The sequence below is a fragment of the Furipterus horrens genome, unplaced genomic scaffold (assembly GCF_987537825.1).
Source record: "Furipterus horrens unplaced genomic scaffold, mFurHor1.1.pri manual_scaffold_3, whole genome shotgun sequence".
Taxonomy (NCBI): domain Eukaryota; kingdom Metazoa; phylum Chordata; class Mammalia; order Chiroptera; family Furipteridae; genus Furipterus; species Furipterus horrens.
This window is the reverse complement of record NW_028327173.1, coordinates 149,039,301-149,056,564: the sequence shown is the minus strand read 5'-3', so window position 1 is coordinate 149,056,564 and position 17,264 is coordinate 149,039,301. Positions and strand designations below refer to the sequence as shown.

General features: G+C 40.4%; 1 protein-coding gene across 2 annotated transcripts in view; it reads right to left on the bottom strand.

The window, feature by feature from the left end:
• SNAP23 (synaptosome associated protein 23) overlaps positions 1-14,002 on the bottom strand; it is a 38,866-nt gene extending 24,864 nt beyond the window's left edge. For both annotated transcript variants that reach the window (XM_090270479.1, XM_090270480.1), the window contains exon 1: positions 13,913-14,002. The gene's annotated coding sequence lies outside the window, so the exon portion shown is untranslated. The remainder of the gene's footprint in view (positions 1-13,912) is intronic.
• Positions 14,003-17,264: the final 3,262 nt, after the last annotated feature.

The window sequence follows — 17,264 nt, the reverse complement described above, 5'->3', positions numbered from 1 at the left end:
TGGTTATGCGAGGAGGTGAGCCATGTTTACCTATGCTGCCATCTTAACTGTTAAGTCTACTTGTTTATTTTTATTTACTGATTTACAGACAAAGAGGAAGGGTAAGCAGAAGAGGGGATGAGGGGGAGAGGAAGTGGAGGGTGGAAGAGAGACAGTCAGACATTGATTTGTTGTTTTACTTATTTATGCATTCATTGGCTGATTCTCATATATGCACTGACTGGGGCTGCAATCTTGGCAGGTAAGCATGATACTCTAACCAACTGAGCTACTCAGGCAGGAGAATTTTTGGTTTTTTAAAGTTAATTAAGATTTTGAGCCTTGCCGTGGCTGGTTTGGCTCAGTGGACTGAACACTGGCCTGCAATCCAGAGGATCACCAGTTTGATTTTGGTCAGGGGACATGCCTTGGCAGGTCCCCAGTTGGGGGTGCGCAAGAGGCAACCACGCATTGATATTTCTTTCCTTCTCTTCCTCCCTCCCTTCCCCTCTCTCTAAAAAGAGACAAATAAAATCTTTAAAAATTTTTATTAAAAGTATTTTGAGCTTTGATTAAAGCGGTTAATCCTGATGAAAAATAATATTATTAATTATAAATGCAAATTTAATTTCATACCTTGTTTGACATAGTATGATTGTGGGTATGGCAAAAGTTTCCTATTCTAAGATGTATAATCAAAATATAAAGGCCTTCCTTGAATTAAGAACTGATCATTCATTAGATATAATCATAAACAGAACCATATGCATTAGTACTTTACTAACTGTTTATGAACCTTTGGCTTTAACACACACATGTTCATGCTACAGTTTTCTTTTGTCAACCTTTTTCATTTACAATTATGAAAAGAAAAAGAGCTACTTTTGTTCCTTCTCATCTCGATTTTTGTAACTTTCTTTTATGTAATACCCCAATCTCCTGCCCAGGGAGTCTTGTGCTTCTCCATCACTTCCTAGAGCCCCAACAAGATCCCTTTTAAAGCCTGCCCTTCCCAGGCAGTATGCTCCAAATTTATCCATCCTTCTCAAATCCCAACAAAGCAGAAAGTAGTAAGAAAAGCAATATACACTAATCAATTAGTGCCTGGAAATGACACCCCTAGTCAGGTTTTCCTATGGAAGAAAGCCATTTTGGGAGTAAGGACGTCCACATCTTTCAAATTATTTAAGTTGGTGATTCTACTCCTAGAGGTGATTCTCGCCAATTACAAGCCAATATTTGCTACCTTCCTATTAAAAACGAGCAGAGCTCCATATAGGTTCAGAGATAGGCTTGAATACAAAATTGACCTCTGTCAAACTAGAAGATTCCAAGCATCCTGCTTTCTAATTATCAACTAAAAAAAAGCATATGTAGTTGTAGTTGAGAGGCAGATGTGAACTGTCACTACTGGCATGGCAACACTGAAGGACACACCCTTTTGGTGAACTCAATAGTACTTCCTAGTACTTTTTTTCTTCCCTGAGTAGATGACACACAGATAAGAAACAGACTTCTGTAAAGATCTCACATGTCTGGCAGGCTGACATCAGGACACAGGCTTCCTAAGACTTCTTGACTCTGGATCCTTGAGGGTGTTAAGCTCATGATTATAGTAAATGGGAGTAAATGAGACAAAGTAGAATTGTAAGGGGGAGGACAAAAAGAGACAAAGAATACTTTGTCTTTATTAGCCTTTACTAAACTGCTCAGAAGTATCAGGCAGAGTACAACCTAGAATTAGCTATATAGCTATGTTGGCAGCAAGAACGGCACCAGGTGTTATACTGGTGGAGCTGAGGTGGGATAGTAAGAAGTCAGTAAAATTCCTGGGCAAGTGAAATGGAGAAACAAGAGACAAGAAAACTAAACAAGGCCAAACAATCTGAATAACTTACAGCCAGCTAGTGAATCACAAGACCTTATCTTTCCTAACCAAGGATACTTAAAAGTAAATGGTTTATAGCTCTCCTCCCTAACTAGAGAATACATCTTAAATCAACCTACTGGGGGGGGGGGGTGGCGAGTACAGAACAGAGACCCAATTAATGCCATTTATGCCAGTTAAACCCAAGGACAGATGAAGTCTGAGGAACAAATAACAAAAACCCCATCAGAGCCAGACATACCCAAGATAAAAGTAAAACAGATCAAAAAATAATCCCAAATACCCTTATATGCTCATTTGGAAAGCTGATGAATATTCTGCTAAAACCCTCTCTTAAGATTCTCACCAGCAGTAGAGAAATAAAACCCTCGAAACAAAGGATATCAGTGTGGGCTTGCTGTAGAGGACGCCCAGCCCATGCCCCTTCTTGGGCATAAACATTTTACTTCCTCCTAAACTCTAAGGGTAGCCACAAGACATGCAACCAGGGGAGTGGCAGGCAGTGGCAGCTCCTCCCAGGCTTACCCCCTGATCCTGTCTCCAAGGCCCCCTTTTTTCTGACTTCCCACTGAGCTAACAGAGCCCGACCTTGGCTCACTTCTGTCACTGTGACCCTCATTTCCCAGTGAGCTAACAGCAGCCCTGACTTCACTCACTTCTTTCCTTTAAAGTTCCTAAGGAGCCAAAGTGTTACAGAAACAGGGGAGTCCAAAAATCCCCAGAGTTTGCTGCTGGGGGATGGGGAGAAGTAAGCAGCTTTTCAAATCCTTCCACATGCCTGAGGCTGGTGGCTACTGTCTTTCTTATGCAAATGGCTTTAATGCATCCAAAGCCTCAGGCAGATGGGAGGAGTCTTGAACTAGGGGACCGTATGGAAAGCACACAGAGCCTACGTAAGGTTCTGTGAATGGTCAGAACTGTTTGCAACGCCCACTGCGTCAGATGACGCAGTCAGGGATATATAAGCAGCTGCAGACATTTTAGCTCGGACTCTCTCTCTGGCTCTCGCTCATGCTCTCACTCTGGGACTCTCGCTCTCTGGCTCGCGCTCTCGCTCTGGCGCTCTGACTCGGGCTCTCACTCTAGCTCTCTCGTGTGCTCCCTCCACGTGGCTTGGTGAAGGGGCCTTCTCCATGTGGCTTGGAGAAGGGGTCTCCAGGCTGCTTTAAGAGGCTCTTGCCATGCAGTTTTGAGAAGGAGAGAAGATCCACACAGTTTGCAGGAAGAAGACAGTTTGCAAGGAGGCTGAGAATCCAGGTGGTCCTGCATTGAGAGCTGGAGGGCACCACAGCACAGAAAGGACCTCCCCAATCAGATTGAGTGATTGGCAGCTGCTGGTAAAGCTGAACTGTGTTTGGAAAGTAGGGAAACGGTTTCTCTAACTTTCCTAAAACTAGCCTGGTTTGGAAGGGGGGAGGCAAGGATATGTGTTTGTGGGTGTTTTAAAGAGCATAAGACTTAACAACGGAAATCCGCAAATAACTAAATCTATATAACTGTTAAATAAACAATTCGTTTTCTTTTCACCAAACTCTGGTATTGAGAGTTATAATTTTGGCGGCAGGCAATCGGGCCCCTAACTAAAGAGCCCGTGGGTTTGTTTTCAACTGGAGCAGCCCAGGGGTTCTGTAACAAAAGCAGAGCACTACCTAGGCTCTCTCCTGTTGCTCCTTCTATCTTAAGTCCTTCCTTTGTTTCACTGTTCCCAGCTTTAATAAATGTACTCACAACATCACCTGGACTTGTGTTTTGAAATCTTTCCTACACAAAGTCAAGAACCTGCACACTACAGGCCATCCTGAGGCAGATCTGTTCCCCGCTAATCCGTGTCTGGTGACAGAGTCAGACCGGACCTTGGTTCAGCAACCTCAGTACTTGAGTTCTGGCTAAGAAAGAATTCAGAGCTAAGAATCAAACCATAAAAGAAAGTTTATTTAGAAAGTCTCAGAGGTAGAAGTGAGTAGTAGAAGAAATTGGCTCAGGAAACAAGTTACAGAGGCAAAAGAAGGGGCCCTTGGAGCTTAGGAGAAGGGTAAGAGTAACACACCTGGGGCGGGGCGGGGAGAAGAGGGGGACTCTGGGTCCTCTGTCATAAAGGCTTTTATTTTAAGGGTGGAGATTTTCGGGGTGGTCCCAGAGGAAGATCCCAATAAAATATTCCTTGGCTTTCCGAAGGTCCTGGTCTCCACTTACTGGTCTGCATCAGGGCAGAGGGTCATTAGTCAGTGCACATGGCCCTAAGGTCAGTCTTGGTGTTGCTTGTCTGGTTTTGCTGCTTTTCTCAGCCTGGAGCTGAAACACAACTGAGGCCTGCATATATCTGATGTGAGTCAAAACCTCATTGTCCTAGGGGCTTAATGCCTAAGGGTTATTCTCTCTGGCCCTCTTGTTCATTCCCCCACTTAGGGGTCTAACACAAATGACTAGTAACAGCCTGGGGAGAAAAGGTCAGTGGAGGGTCTGAGCCACATGATGAGAGACATGAAAGGTCAGGGTGTTAGAAACAAGGACATAGTGACTCCCAAACCAGTAAAAAGTCATTAGTAACAAAGGGCAAATATAATTAAAGGGTCTTAAGGGCAAATGTAATTAGAGGATCTCTGAGAAGGGAGTTGACAGCACTGGCATATCTACAAACCACAGAAGGGGCATTTAGATAACCGTGTTAGGTGTTAGATTGTAACTCTGGAGTAACCAGTAATGGAGAAATGGGGAAGAAGGAGAGGGGATGGGGAGCTAATTGCGTTAGGGCAGGGAAGCTAATCACTCCCACTTTAGGGCAAGGAAGATAATCACTTTAGGGTGGAAAAGATAACCACTTTAGGGTGGCAATTTCAGGGTGGGGAAGCTAAGACTATAAAACCAGTTTCCTTTGTCTACTTGGCGTGCACATTCTCCTGGCTGTGAGGGTGTGCCCGGCTCTGCAGACTTATGAATAAAGGCCTCGCTTTACTGCTCATGTCCTGTGTCCCAGTTTTTATTGTGAGCATTTCTCACAAGGGGGTATAAACCACATGACACATGACCAGTGATATGCTGGGGAAGAAAAGGTTACCCTGAGGGCCCGGTCCTAGGTTTCCCAGTTTTGCCTGTGGCTAGGCATCCAGGACGTTCCACCCTGATGACCTCCTGTACCTGACCAATTGCTCTGCACATGTCTGTCTGACTGCCTACCATAGCTTTATGCATATTTATTATTAACTGCAGTAGTTTTTCTCATGAAGTCAGGAAAGAGCTATCCAGAATGTTGGAGTAAAGAGAATCAGGAGAGGGAAAGGGGAAGGAAAACAATATATCACTTGACACAAAGATCCCATTAAACTTACTTTTCTTAGACATAAACTTAAATATCTGTGTCAACTTCCCAATGCTCCAGGAACTTAATACATCATACTATGCTAATCATGTGCCTTTGAGAGACAAATAATTTTTCTCAGAGCTCTTGTACCTCATCTCCTTTATTATGGCCCATTTGGGCTTACCAGAAGATTCCTAATTTATCCTTAATTTCTTTCCTATTTTAAAGCTTGGGGGGAGTGAGGAGGAAGAAATGTTTATTGAATACCTACTTTAAGTTATACACCCTACTAAGTATTTATATAGCAGATCATTATCTCTGTTATACCATTTCATGGACAGGGAAACTAAGGCTCAGTTTAAGGTAGTAATTGCCCAGGGTGACTAAGTCAGTTAAAGAGCAGACTCAATATTCAAGTTTGAATCTACTCTGCAACCAAGGATAGCTCATGGTCTGGTAAAGAGTCTTACCTGTTGGATGCACTTACCCTTAACAAATATAAGATGATATAAGAAGTGCTGAGCCCTGGTCGGGTGGCTCAGATGGTTGGAGCATCATCCCATACACCAAAAAGGCTGTAGGTTCAATTCCTAGTCAGGGCACATGCCTAGGTTGTAGGTTTGATTCCTAGTTGGGGCAGGTATGGGAGATAATCGATCAATGTTTCTCTCTTGCAGTGATGTTTCTCCTCTTTATCCCTTCCCCTCGCTCTAAAAATCAATAAACATATCCTTGGGTTAAGGTTCAAAAAAAAATTTAAGAAGTATCGAATATCACAAAATAGGCTAAGTACCCTTCTTGACACATTCTATAATAAAACCATGAGATGGAAGAAGACCTAACCTAGGGTAGTGAACACACAATACAACATATAAATAATGTATTACAGAATTGTACACCTCAAACCTATTTAATTTTATTAACCAATGTAATCCCAACAAATTCTATAAGGAATAAAACCATGAAATCTGATCTCTTCCAGATTCAAAGACAGTTTAAATGGAAGAACTAGAAAGACCAGAGTAATCAGTTTTCAGCTATTTTATAATAATTTAGACCTGAAATTATCTACATTAATAATAGGCCAAGTCCCCAGATTGGGGCATGCAGAGGCAACCAATTGATGTGTCTCTCACACACTGATATTTCTCTCCCTCTCTTTTTTCCCTCCCTTTCCCTCTCTTGAAAAGTAAATAAATTCTTTAAAAAATAAAAAATAAAAAAAATATTCTATCAAGTTAGTTTCTTGCCTTTTTCCTTCTCTTAAAACAAAAATTAATTACAACATAAGTTGTTCTATGAGTTACATTCAATTTATTACTGTAGTCTTAACAGTTTGATAAAATTTGCTATTCTCGCCCTGGCTGGTGTGGTTCAGTGGATTGAGCGCCAGCCTGTGAACCGAAAGGTCACTGGTTTGATCCCCCACCAGGGCACATGCCTGGGTTGTGTAAAAGGCGACCAACTGATGCTTCACTTGCAATTCACACTTCTCTCCCTCCCTCCCCCTCTCTCTAAAGAAGTAAAATCCTTTTTTAAAAAATTGTTATTCTCTTTGGCATACTATGATTAGACTTTCATGGTAACTTCTGTGGAAATAAGTGGAAACCTCTGTTCAAAGTAGAAATGAATAGTGGTGAGTAGAGGGAGCTCCAGCATTCAAATTCTGGTGCCAAAATGTATTTGTTGTATGACCTTGGACAAAATTACCTAACCCCTCTAAGACCCGGTTTCTGCATTTGTAAAACAGAGATAACAGAATCTATTTCATAGGCTTTTAAAGTGCTTCCCAGACAAGGTAAAGCTAAAGGAGTTCATCATCACCAAGCCCTTATTAAATGCAATGTTAAAGAGACACATTAAAGAAAAATAAGATTAAAACTATGAACATTAAAATGATAACAAACTCACAACTGAATCTAAAAAAAACAAAAACAAACTAAGCAGACAACTAGAACAGGAACAGAACCATAGATATGGAGATCATATGGAGGGTTATCAGTGGGGAGGGAAAAGGAGGAGAATAGTGGAAAAGGCACAGGGATCAAGAAGCATAACTGGTAGGTACAAAATAGACAGGGAGACATTAAGTAAAGTAAATGGAGAAGCCAAAGAACCTATATGCATGACCCATGGACGTGAACTAAGGGATGGGGCAGAAATTGCTGGAGGGTAGGGAGGTACTGGGCAGACGGGGGGAAAAGGGGAAAAAATTGAGACAACTGTAATAGCATAATCAATAAAATATACTTAAAAAAACAAAGAAAATCACAGATAAGGCAAAAATGTTAGTCCCAGGATTATTTATAACATTAAAAATATTAAAGTGATCTAAATAACCAATGATAGTTTGACTGAATAATTTATAGTATACATAATAGAATGTTATTCTGCCAGTAAGTTATTTTTGAAGATTTTATAGTCCTCTCCTTTTAATTTTAATCAAATGAGAAGTTAAATGGTTTTATAACAGCAATAAACAGCAGTTACCCTGCCTTCCTTCCTGTCCCAAATCAATTCCTGCTTCCAGGACCCCAGAGGCAAAATTTTCAATAGTACTAGTTGTTCTAGTGTTTAGTGGTACATTTTTTAAGTCATAAGCTTATTGTGTTGTTTCTTGATATTTTCAATTATAAATATCATCCAGTGACTTTCTACAATAAACATATTTAGCTCTTGTACCTCGCAACCCCCTATTTTTTCTATTTTCCTGACATCACAGACTAGGTGGATAGTTAAATTCTTGGTTGGAAACCAGAAGTTCTGAAGCAGTGAAGAAATCTGCTTAACTGTGGCTATCCCAATCAAATATAGATGGCCATAAAATCCTTCCTTCCAAGAATATTTTTATCAATCCCAAGGAAACAGGGTTCCATGTAACACCATTTGGAGAATACTAGCCTACAGAAATTTCTGCTTAATTAACCAATCAATTATCTGGTAACAATGTTTCTGTTTAATTCTTATTACAGAGAATTGTCTCTGAAGATAAATAAATCTCAGAGATCATCTAGTTCAACTTCTTTATGCTAAGAGAATAAAATGCAACTCTCCTGGCTCTTACGCTTTTTCTATAATACACAATCCTTACTGGCTGTGGGAAAGGGTGGTTGGGGGCCTTCTTGGAACAGACTTGATGGTAGCTGAGGAATAGAAAGCAGTTGTTTGCAGAGGTCTGTGGTTTTAGGAAGGCAAGCTACACCAGAGCCCAAATGAAGAGGGAAACTCCAGTCCAGGGCTGCCAGAACAGAATGTGGTGAAAACTACCATATAGCTATTGTGACCTCCCCAAGAGATAGGTGAAAACTCATTTACACTGACAGATAAAGAGCAATGAGGAGTCAGTACCTGCCCAATCTGTAGGCTTGGCAGAAAGGAACCCTAGTCCTAGAATATATCCCTTCTAATTCATTCCAAATATTTTTCATGCATCTACTATTAAGTAAGGGAACATATTCTGATATTAAGAAAACTATTTTTGTTTCCTTTGAAAAGTGTATTTTCTGATAGATTGTAGTTAGGATACAGAAAACAAAGCACTCTTCCACTGTGTCCAAATACATAGTTTTCCTTTTCACTTTTTCAATTTTCTAGTTGTTTTGTGAACTTAATACTGCCTCTCTACCAGACTAGCTGGACTGAATATAATTTCAGTTATTAATTCTCCTGTGACTAAATTTGCTACTTCTGATGAGATCATTTAATAAATTGTGTTGAGTGAGCATCATGTAGCAGCTAATAACACAGACTCTGATATGATACTCTGAATTCATCCTACCTCTAATACCCAGGCAATTTACTTAACCTATTCAAGTCTGTTTCCTCATTCATTAGATTAACAGTTCTACCTCCCACATTTGTTTCAGAAATAAAATTAGTTAATATACATAAAGTGCTCAGTACAGTGCCTAACACAGAGTAAAGACTCATGAAATGACAATTATTAATGAACTGAGCATTTGTATTCATGTTATTTGTTATGTTTATTATCTGCAGTATCTAATTCCTGGTATCAGAATGTTTGAGAAGCTAATCAGAAAGCTTCTAGGTAAACTTAGAATCAGAGCCAAAATATTTGGATGAATATTTTGTTCAGACACAGTCTTGCCAATCAGGCCTACCTCACACTTGTATCTTATGCAGTGAGTTATTAGGCGCCATTCTAAGCACCTAATGAAGTACAAGTATATGCACAATACACCTAAACAACTCTTTCTTGAAGACTCTATAGAGATAAATAATAGAGAAGGAATGGATAAATAATGGAGAATTACAGAGAACAAAGCAGAAATTCAGATACAGACCATTATCTACTGGGTAAAAGAATTTAGTTTCTTTTTAGAAATATATATTTGCTCTTAGATTCCATTTTTAACATGAAAGGTTAAAAATGTTCACATGGAAGGAAGGAAAGAGGGAAGGAAGGAAGGAAGGAAGGAAGGAAGGAAGGAAGGAAAAATATCCACACACATACTGAAAAAGTACAGGGTGCACAGAATTCCAAAATACTCTAAATACTCTAGGTTAGGCCAAAAAGAATCCATGTGCTGGTTAGGAAATTTAATTTTTACTGAAGGCATTTAGATAAGAATCCTATTTATGTTAAGGCTAGTTTCCTCCTTTTACTTCCTCTTTTGAGTTTTCTTTCAACTTCCTTCTGCAGGAACAACTTGAGCTATTCTTGCGCCAAGGCCCCCTCAAACAACACAAATGTAAGTACACCACTAAATTATATCTATTAAACATCTTGGTTTCAAACACCACTGAAGCACATGATTCAAACACATGAGTAAGAAAGTACCACAAAAAATCATGAACCTAAAAGACCAAAATTACACTTCAATTTTACAGAAGCACCTATTATAACTTAATTGCTTGATGTTCAATACCTAGTTTTCAAGTCCTGATCATCTATGGAACTTACACAGCTTTTCTCTAAGTGACCAGCGTATAATTCTGAAAAGGCAGATCTAGATGTGATTATAATAAACTAATCACTTATATTAAACCTGTCTAAAAGAAAGGCTATGAGAATAGAAAAAGCTGCTCTATGTGAAAAAGAAAAAGGAAGAAGGAAGCTCAAGAATGCAGCATTCATTTTCCAGGGAAGAGAGAGACAATCTGGCAGACACGAGTATGATATCTGCCAGGGAGAGTGTGAGGTGGAGATCACTGGCAAGGCTTCACCTCACCAGCATGAAATATTCACCCAAACCATTCAAAACTAGAAGCTTTCTGGTTAGGTTCTCAAATATTCTGATACCAGGAGTCAGATGCCACAGAGAGAAAGCATAAGTACTCCCTACGAAAGAATATCCCCCCTCAGTAGATTTAAAGAGTGGCATTCTTATTTATATAAAAAGCAATACAGTGTAGCGGTTAAGTGCCCAATATTTGGAGTCATAATGGTTTCAAATCCTGACCGTTGATTACTTAACTTCTGTGACTCAGTTTTCTCATGAAATGAGAATATAATGCTTATTTCAAATGTTGTTCATGCAAAGCATTTGGCTGTCACAGTCACATAGTGCTCAATAAAGCTATTATAGCTTTTCATAATAATTAAACATCTATCGTTTTATTTTGGACTGAAAGTCAAGCATGATCAACTCCAAAAAGAATTGTGATTTTAGACTAACAAAGAAGTGCCACAAGGTAAGACCTCAATAGTCACGCAAGAACTTAACATGCATACGAGTAGGGCAGAACGGCTTTAAAAGGCAGACAGGAGACAGATTGTGAAGGGTTTTGTATACCACACTAAAAAGTTTGGATTTTATTTTGTAAGCTCAAGGGGCCATCTAAAGGTAATCTCAATTGTCAAAATTGTTAAAATAATTCTTAAACAAACTTTAAATCCAACTTATAAATCAACAAGATGCGGGAATTCCAGAAAAATAATCAGTAATTTAAATATCTTAGTGGCAACACAGCAAAACCAAAATATCAGTGAGTTTAAATGAATGCAAATGGACCACCACCTCCACCCCCAAAATTACACAGTACATGCTGTTTCCTGGCTCCACAATCCTCTTCCTCCAATTGTTGGAGGCACTGGATCCATCAGTTTCAAATCATTACCCACTATGACAAAGAAAATACCAATCCTTATAATATACTCCTCTGTCAATCTACAGACCTGGAAACAAAATTATGGCACTGGAATAAAAAGTTCAGCACTCTTGATGCAAGCAACATTATATATTATAAATACTAACTTATATATATACATAATCATCAGAGAAGGAAAACTCTGACTCCAAAAAACCTCCGCTGCCTTGCGGCATACCTCTTCAGGGGAAAGGCTAAGGGAGTAAACCCCGACAGAAAATCCGGAGCCGGAGTCCCTAAGGCGGTTTGACGTTGTAGTCAACACCGGCAACTCCTGCGGCGCACCTGAAGCCAAGCTGTATTGACTCCGTCTTTCCCTTGGGCCCTTCAGCTGCGAAGAGAGGGGGGGGGGGGGGGGTCTGCTGCATGGGCAACAGCAGACCCTCCATATCACCCTGCCCAGGCTCTGTAGCTTCAGCTTCACTGGAGAGGACACTCCAGCGTCATCGCAAGATGTCAATTCAACACGGGAGGAGACAGATACCGTGTCACTCCTGAGTCGGACTGCACAACCATTCTCGGCGGTGCAGATAGACTCTTAAGAAGCTACACCATCGTCTCTCGAGACGGACGGCTGCCGACACATATACATAATGCAGAGTACAAACGCCACTAAAATATAGGTTCCCAGAATGTTTAAGACATAAGAACCAAAGGAGGAAAAGAAGGTGCCTTAATCAAAAGAAAAGCAAACAAAAACAAAAGGCAGCTGATTTCACAGAAATCTCAAGAGTAAATATCCTTTTCTCCTTTTGCTATTTTAATCTACTTTAACCTGGTGAAACCAAATAGGTAAATTTACTAGAACTGTGTCATAACAGTGTAGGCCATCATAGGGCTCACAGAATTTTGAAGTCTATTGGCCTTAAGAGTTTAGATAGTCCAATATTCACTTCATTTTAAAAAAGAATAGATTAGGCCCCAAAGCAGTATCTTCCAAACTGCAGAGTAAGAACAAGCTATGGTTTTAGCCATCAAAGGAACAGTTACGTATTTAATATTTACATATTTACTAGAAAAAGGTATAAAATAAATCCAAAACGTGATTTCAGATTATCACTTTGGAAGAAGCCATTTTTTAAAAAGCCCATTAAAAATATGAAGTCAAATAATAACACAGATACTCTTCAAAAAGACAAATTTTATGATGATGGTATGTGATTCATGATAAGTGAGGTACTGACAACTGTCCCATGAGGAACAGGTCCTGTTTTGTTTGTTTGTTTTCTTCTTGGTTCAATGTTGTCTTTGAATGATTAGAAAATATGTGACTTTTACTTGAGTGAGCTTGTTACTATGCTTACGTTCATTTAGAGTAAAATCAAGAAACACTAAGATGCATATAGAAATTCTATTGCTTATAGGAAAGTGTACTATGATTGTTAAGAAAACAATGGCATGTAAGTTATCCCTATTCTGAAACTAAGATGAAAGCAATTTTCTAATGCATGCCCTCATACAACAAGCACCTAAAAAAACACAAAAACCCACCCTACAAACACTGATAAATATTCAAACTGTAGGTTAAGTTAAATGATCATTTTATTTACTTTCACATGACCTGTCAAATGAGCATGGTAATGTGAAAAGAGGTGTTTCTCCTCATATTGCTAATATTTACATAAATGTGTTCTTTCTCATTACCTCTTGCCAAAAAAAAAAAAAAAAAAAAAAAAAAAAAATGAATGACAAGTGCTCATTGGATGCTTAGGCATCAATTTTACTGGTGAAAGAAATATTTTTAAAAGTTTTAGTACAAGGTATTTAAAAACCAAATTTCAAATGTCTCATGAATTTCAAATGTGGTTATCCAAACTGGGCAAGAACTTGGGAGAACCATTTCTATCTGGCTATTTCTGCAGTATTTTACTGGGACATCTGAACACTAGTCTTAACGGCATACTAAGTAATATTCTTCTTAATTCTCGAAATATCTGCTACTAAGAAGCTACATTTTTACAATTTGAGGGAATATTGTCAGAAGCTGCCAGTATCCAAACTTCCCTCTCCCAGTCACCCTCTCCAAGATGACAAGCAGCAAAAGGCAAAATAATATTCTCTTCTCATTTTTTCCCAACTTTAATGTCTTTCGATTTCCTCTACCCTCACCCTGCCCTTCCTAATACTGTGGTGACTAATGACCATTAGAAGGACGAGGTGAAAACAGTACTTTCCAGTACTCCCCCCCCCGCCCTCCTCTACTCCATTCCCGAATTGAGAAATTCGTTTCGTGCGTCTGCGGTAAAGCCGCGAGGTAGGAATGGACTTTCCGAGACAGCGAGGAATCTCTAATGCCAGGAACCTCAGAGACCTTCCTCAAACAACTAGTTCAGAATTATCTGACCACTGTGGTTACGTGGATGGGTGGTGAGGAGTGGGAGTTTACCTTAGCTTGGTTCAAGGAAGGGTCCAGAAAACTACCATCCCTCCACCTTCCTCCGTCAGCCCCCCGACAGCCTCCAAGTGCCTCGCATTCCAGTTCCGGGCCCGACCTGCCCAGCCCGGGTCAGAATGTCCCCTCCTGCCCTAAAGTCCGACACCGCCAACTTTTCAACCTTCACGATATACTTCTTCTTGGTGAATGATCACAATATTCCCCCGGGTCAGCTCCCTCAGCCCCACTTCTGGAGACTCACCAAGCAATTCCGGTCACTACTCTCCAGCCGCGGCAGCTCGTACACCACCAAACTGGACAAGGCGCTACGCTCTTCCTGCGCCTGCGCGCGCCCGAGTCGCGCGCCTGCGCACTTTCCCGGCGCTGTGGGCGGGGACACACTCCTGCAGCTGCAGCCAATCACGGTGCTGGGGGCTTAATTATCCCTGCCACGCAGGCGGAGAGCTTGGGAACTCACCCGTTAACGGGATACTTGGACTCTCACCGGGAGGTGGGAAGTGTTCGTGCAGCAAACATTTAGTGAGGGCAAACCATATGCCAGACACTGTGCGAGATGAACGCTGAGGAGAGAAGGCAAATGGAATGCCTTCTCTGCCCTCCAGAGTCTTTTGATCTGTCTAGACTGGGAGGTAGATATGTACAAATTATAGTGGATAGGATATAGTCCGTAGCATACAGAAAAATCCGAGACACCGTTGGCGCACAATGAACAAAGCGTCTTATTTTTAGGGGCGTCTCGAAGGGTTCCCAGTGGAAGTGACTTTTGAATCATGAAGGATAAGGAGTTCCCCAGGAAGTTGGGGAGGGAGTAAGATAGACTTTTCCAGACAGTTCATTGGGAACAGCTTATGCCAAGAAAAACAGCGCCATCTGGAAATTCTTTGTAGTTTATCCTGGTTAGAGGCTTAGAGCTCATCATATATCTCTGGGTGAAGAGGGGAATACATTTTTAAAAGTTGGCCATAGCTATGGCGCTGGCTGGTGCGGTTAAGTTGGTTGCATCTTTGGGTAACCGAAAGGTTGCTATTGGGTTCCCCTTTAGGGCACATGCATACCTAGTTAGTTAGGGTTTGGTCCGGCCAGGTAGCGTAGGGAGGCAACCAATCGTTTCTCTCTCACCTTGATGTTTCTCTCTCTCCCTTCTCCTCTCTCTAAGTAAACAATGAAAAAATGTCCTCAGATGAGAATCACAAAAAAGATTTTTTTTTTTTAGGTTGGCCATGGCTAGATCTAGGAAAGTTGCATTCTTGGACTAGTGAGCCTGCACTTTATAGTATGACCACTGGGAACTATTGAAGGTTTTTAAGCAGGTATAGGAATCCTTCCAAGCATCTCTAAGAATGAAGAAGAGTGTTGGAAATTTTGAGAGAGGAGGCGGGGTGAGGGGGAGAGGGGGAGAGAGGAGGGGAGGCAGAGGTTCAAAGGAGTAGTGTATTCCTAAGGCGTCGAGGAAGATGAAGCCTGAGAACTATCTTTTGAAGGTCATTGGTGATCTTAGTGACAGCTATGTGGTAGAATGATGTGGTGGAACCATGAGGTTGAAAGATAGACTGCAGTAGTCTATGTGATAGATATCTATGTGGTAGAAAGCTATGTTATAGAATGATGGGACTGAAAGACGGACTGCAGTAGTTTGGAGAGGGGAGATGAAGAAACGGGGGCAAGTCATAGACCACTTTTGAAAAGTTTGACCTTCAGAGGAGGGAAAGAGGATGACAAGAGGTCAAAGATTTTTGTTTGTTTGTTTGTTTGTTTTAGTTTTGTTTGAATTAAAACAGATGAAACACGTATAATGAGGAAGACCCTAGTGAGAAAATATAGTTGAATAAAGAGAAGCGAGTGGGGGAGAGGGTATAAGGGGGGTAAATGATAATGAAAAATAAAAATAAAAAAAAAGAGAAGTGATAGTCAGTGGTAAAGGATCTTGAGCTGGTATGAATAAAGGCAATCCAAAACACTGATGGAAAGAATGTCTTGGAAGAGAGGTACCGCCTGATTTATAAGAAGAGGAAGTATCTGTGTGTAAGTTTGTATGTTTTATAACAGGAAGTTAAAGAAGTTCTCATTTGACCTCTGTTTTCTCTGTGAAACTGTTGATAGAAAAGAAGTTGGGAGTTTTAAGGGAATTGGAGAAGATTTGGAAATATTGTAGAAAGTAATAGAAGAAATTGGCCAGAGAAAAGTAATAAGACTGGTAAGCAGTGTTGAGGGTCTGTATACAATTGGTAAAATGAACTTACCGGTTCTGCTCTCCTGTGTGGCTTTCTCAAGTAGTAATCACTTTTTGAGGGTAGAATTGGAGAAAATGTATGGCTAAGTTCATTTAGGGTTAGGGTGGTCACTGGTATAATGCTATGGTTCTTAACTAGGATCATTTTTGCCTTCTAGGGGACTTTTAAAAATGTTTAGAGATGTTTCTGATTTTTGAGATAATAGGGGTGGGCAGGTGGAAGAAGATGTAAGCGGGGCACTAGAGACATCTAGTGTCTGGGGATGCTGCTAAATATCCTACAAATCACAGTACAGTACAAGAATCATCTCCACATTGCAGATAGTGCTAAGGTTGAGAAACCCTGAACTGGGATTACCTTGATGTTCACCGACAGCTGACCTTGGTCTTCTACACACTTTTCCTTGGATTTGGCCCTGAGCTTATAGGTAAAGCAGTTCTTCCATTGCATGTCTTTAAAGGAGAGTAGGATGAGCAGCATACCCCAGACCTTGAGTGTTTCAAGGACTTGTGATGTCACAAATACAGAATTGGAATACTTAGTTGCTCAATCTTCTAGAAGTAAATCTGGATTGACACATAGCTGGAGGGAGCTGCTTACTTTGAGGCATCGAAAAAACCTTGTTAAACATAGATGTAATTAGAGATTCAAAAGTATAGGAAGAGTAACACTTTGCACTACTGTCAACCTTAATGTAATTTGGCTTATCTGACTAGTTTTAGTCACTAAAATAGTATCCTGTGGAAATGAGTATAAGCAATGTTTAATAATAAAAATACAACGGGTATTAATAAGAATATAATCATAGGTATTGGTGGATTGTCTGTTCATCTAAAACCAGCAAGACCCAGAGAAATAAGATAATTTTACTCTAAGGAAACTGAGATTCCATGAAAACTTGTAACTTTATCCAAAGTCACAAATGAGTGCCTAGGTCAGTATTTGAACTCAGGTCCGTCTGTTCTAAAGCTTTTTCTACTTCCATTAGCCGTCTGTAAGTTTACTGGAAGGAGTGTTTGGAAATTTAGCCACTACATAGAGAAAATGGTGGAGACTTAGGAAAAGAGTAAGCGAAAGAGGGAGGCCCAGAAATATTGATAGTAAAGAGAATGAAAAAGTAGTCAAGGAGGCTGATCACAGGAGTGTCCGGTGCAGCGGACGTCTTCCGTTCTTTTCTTTTTGGGGGGCGGGGCGATGTGTAAAATCATTTACTTATTTATTTATTGACGGGAGGGGGAGAGAGGGACGTTCCTTTTGAGTAGTCTCTTTCCCTTGTGTCCGTTGTTCACTCTGGCGTGTTCAAATAAAGCTAGATTATTGAGAAAGGCGAACTGCAGAAGGAAAAAAAAAGTGAGAGAGCGC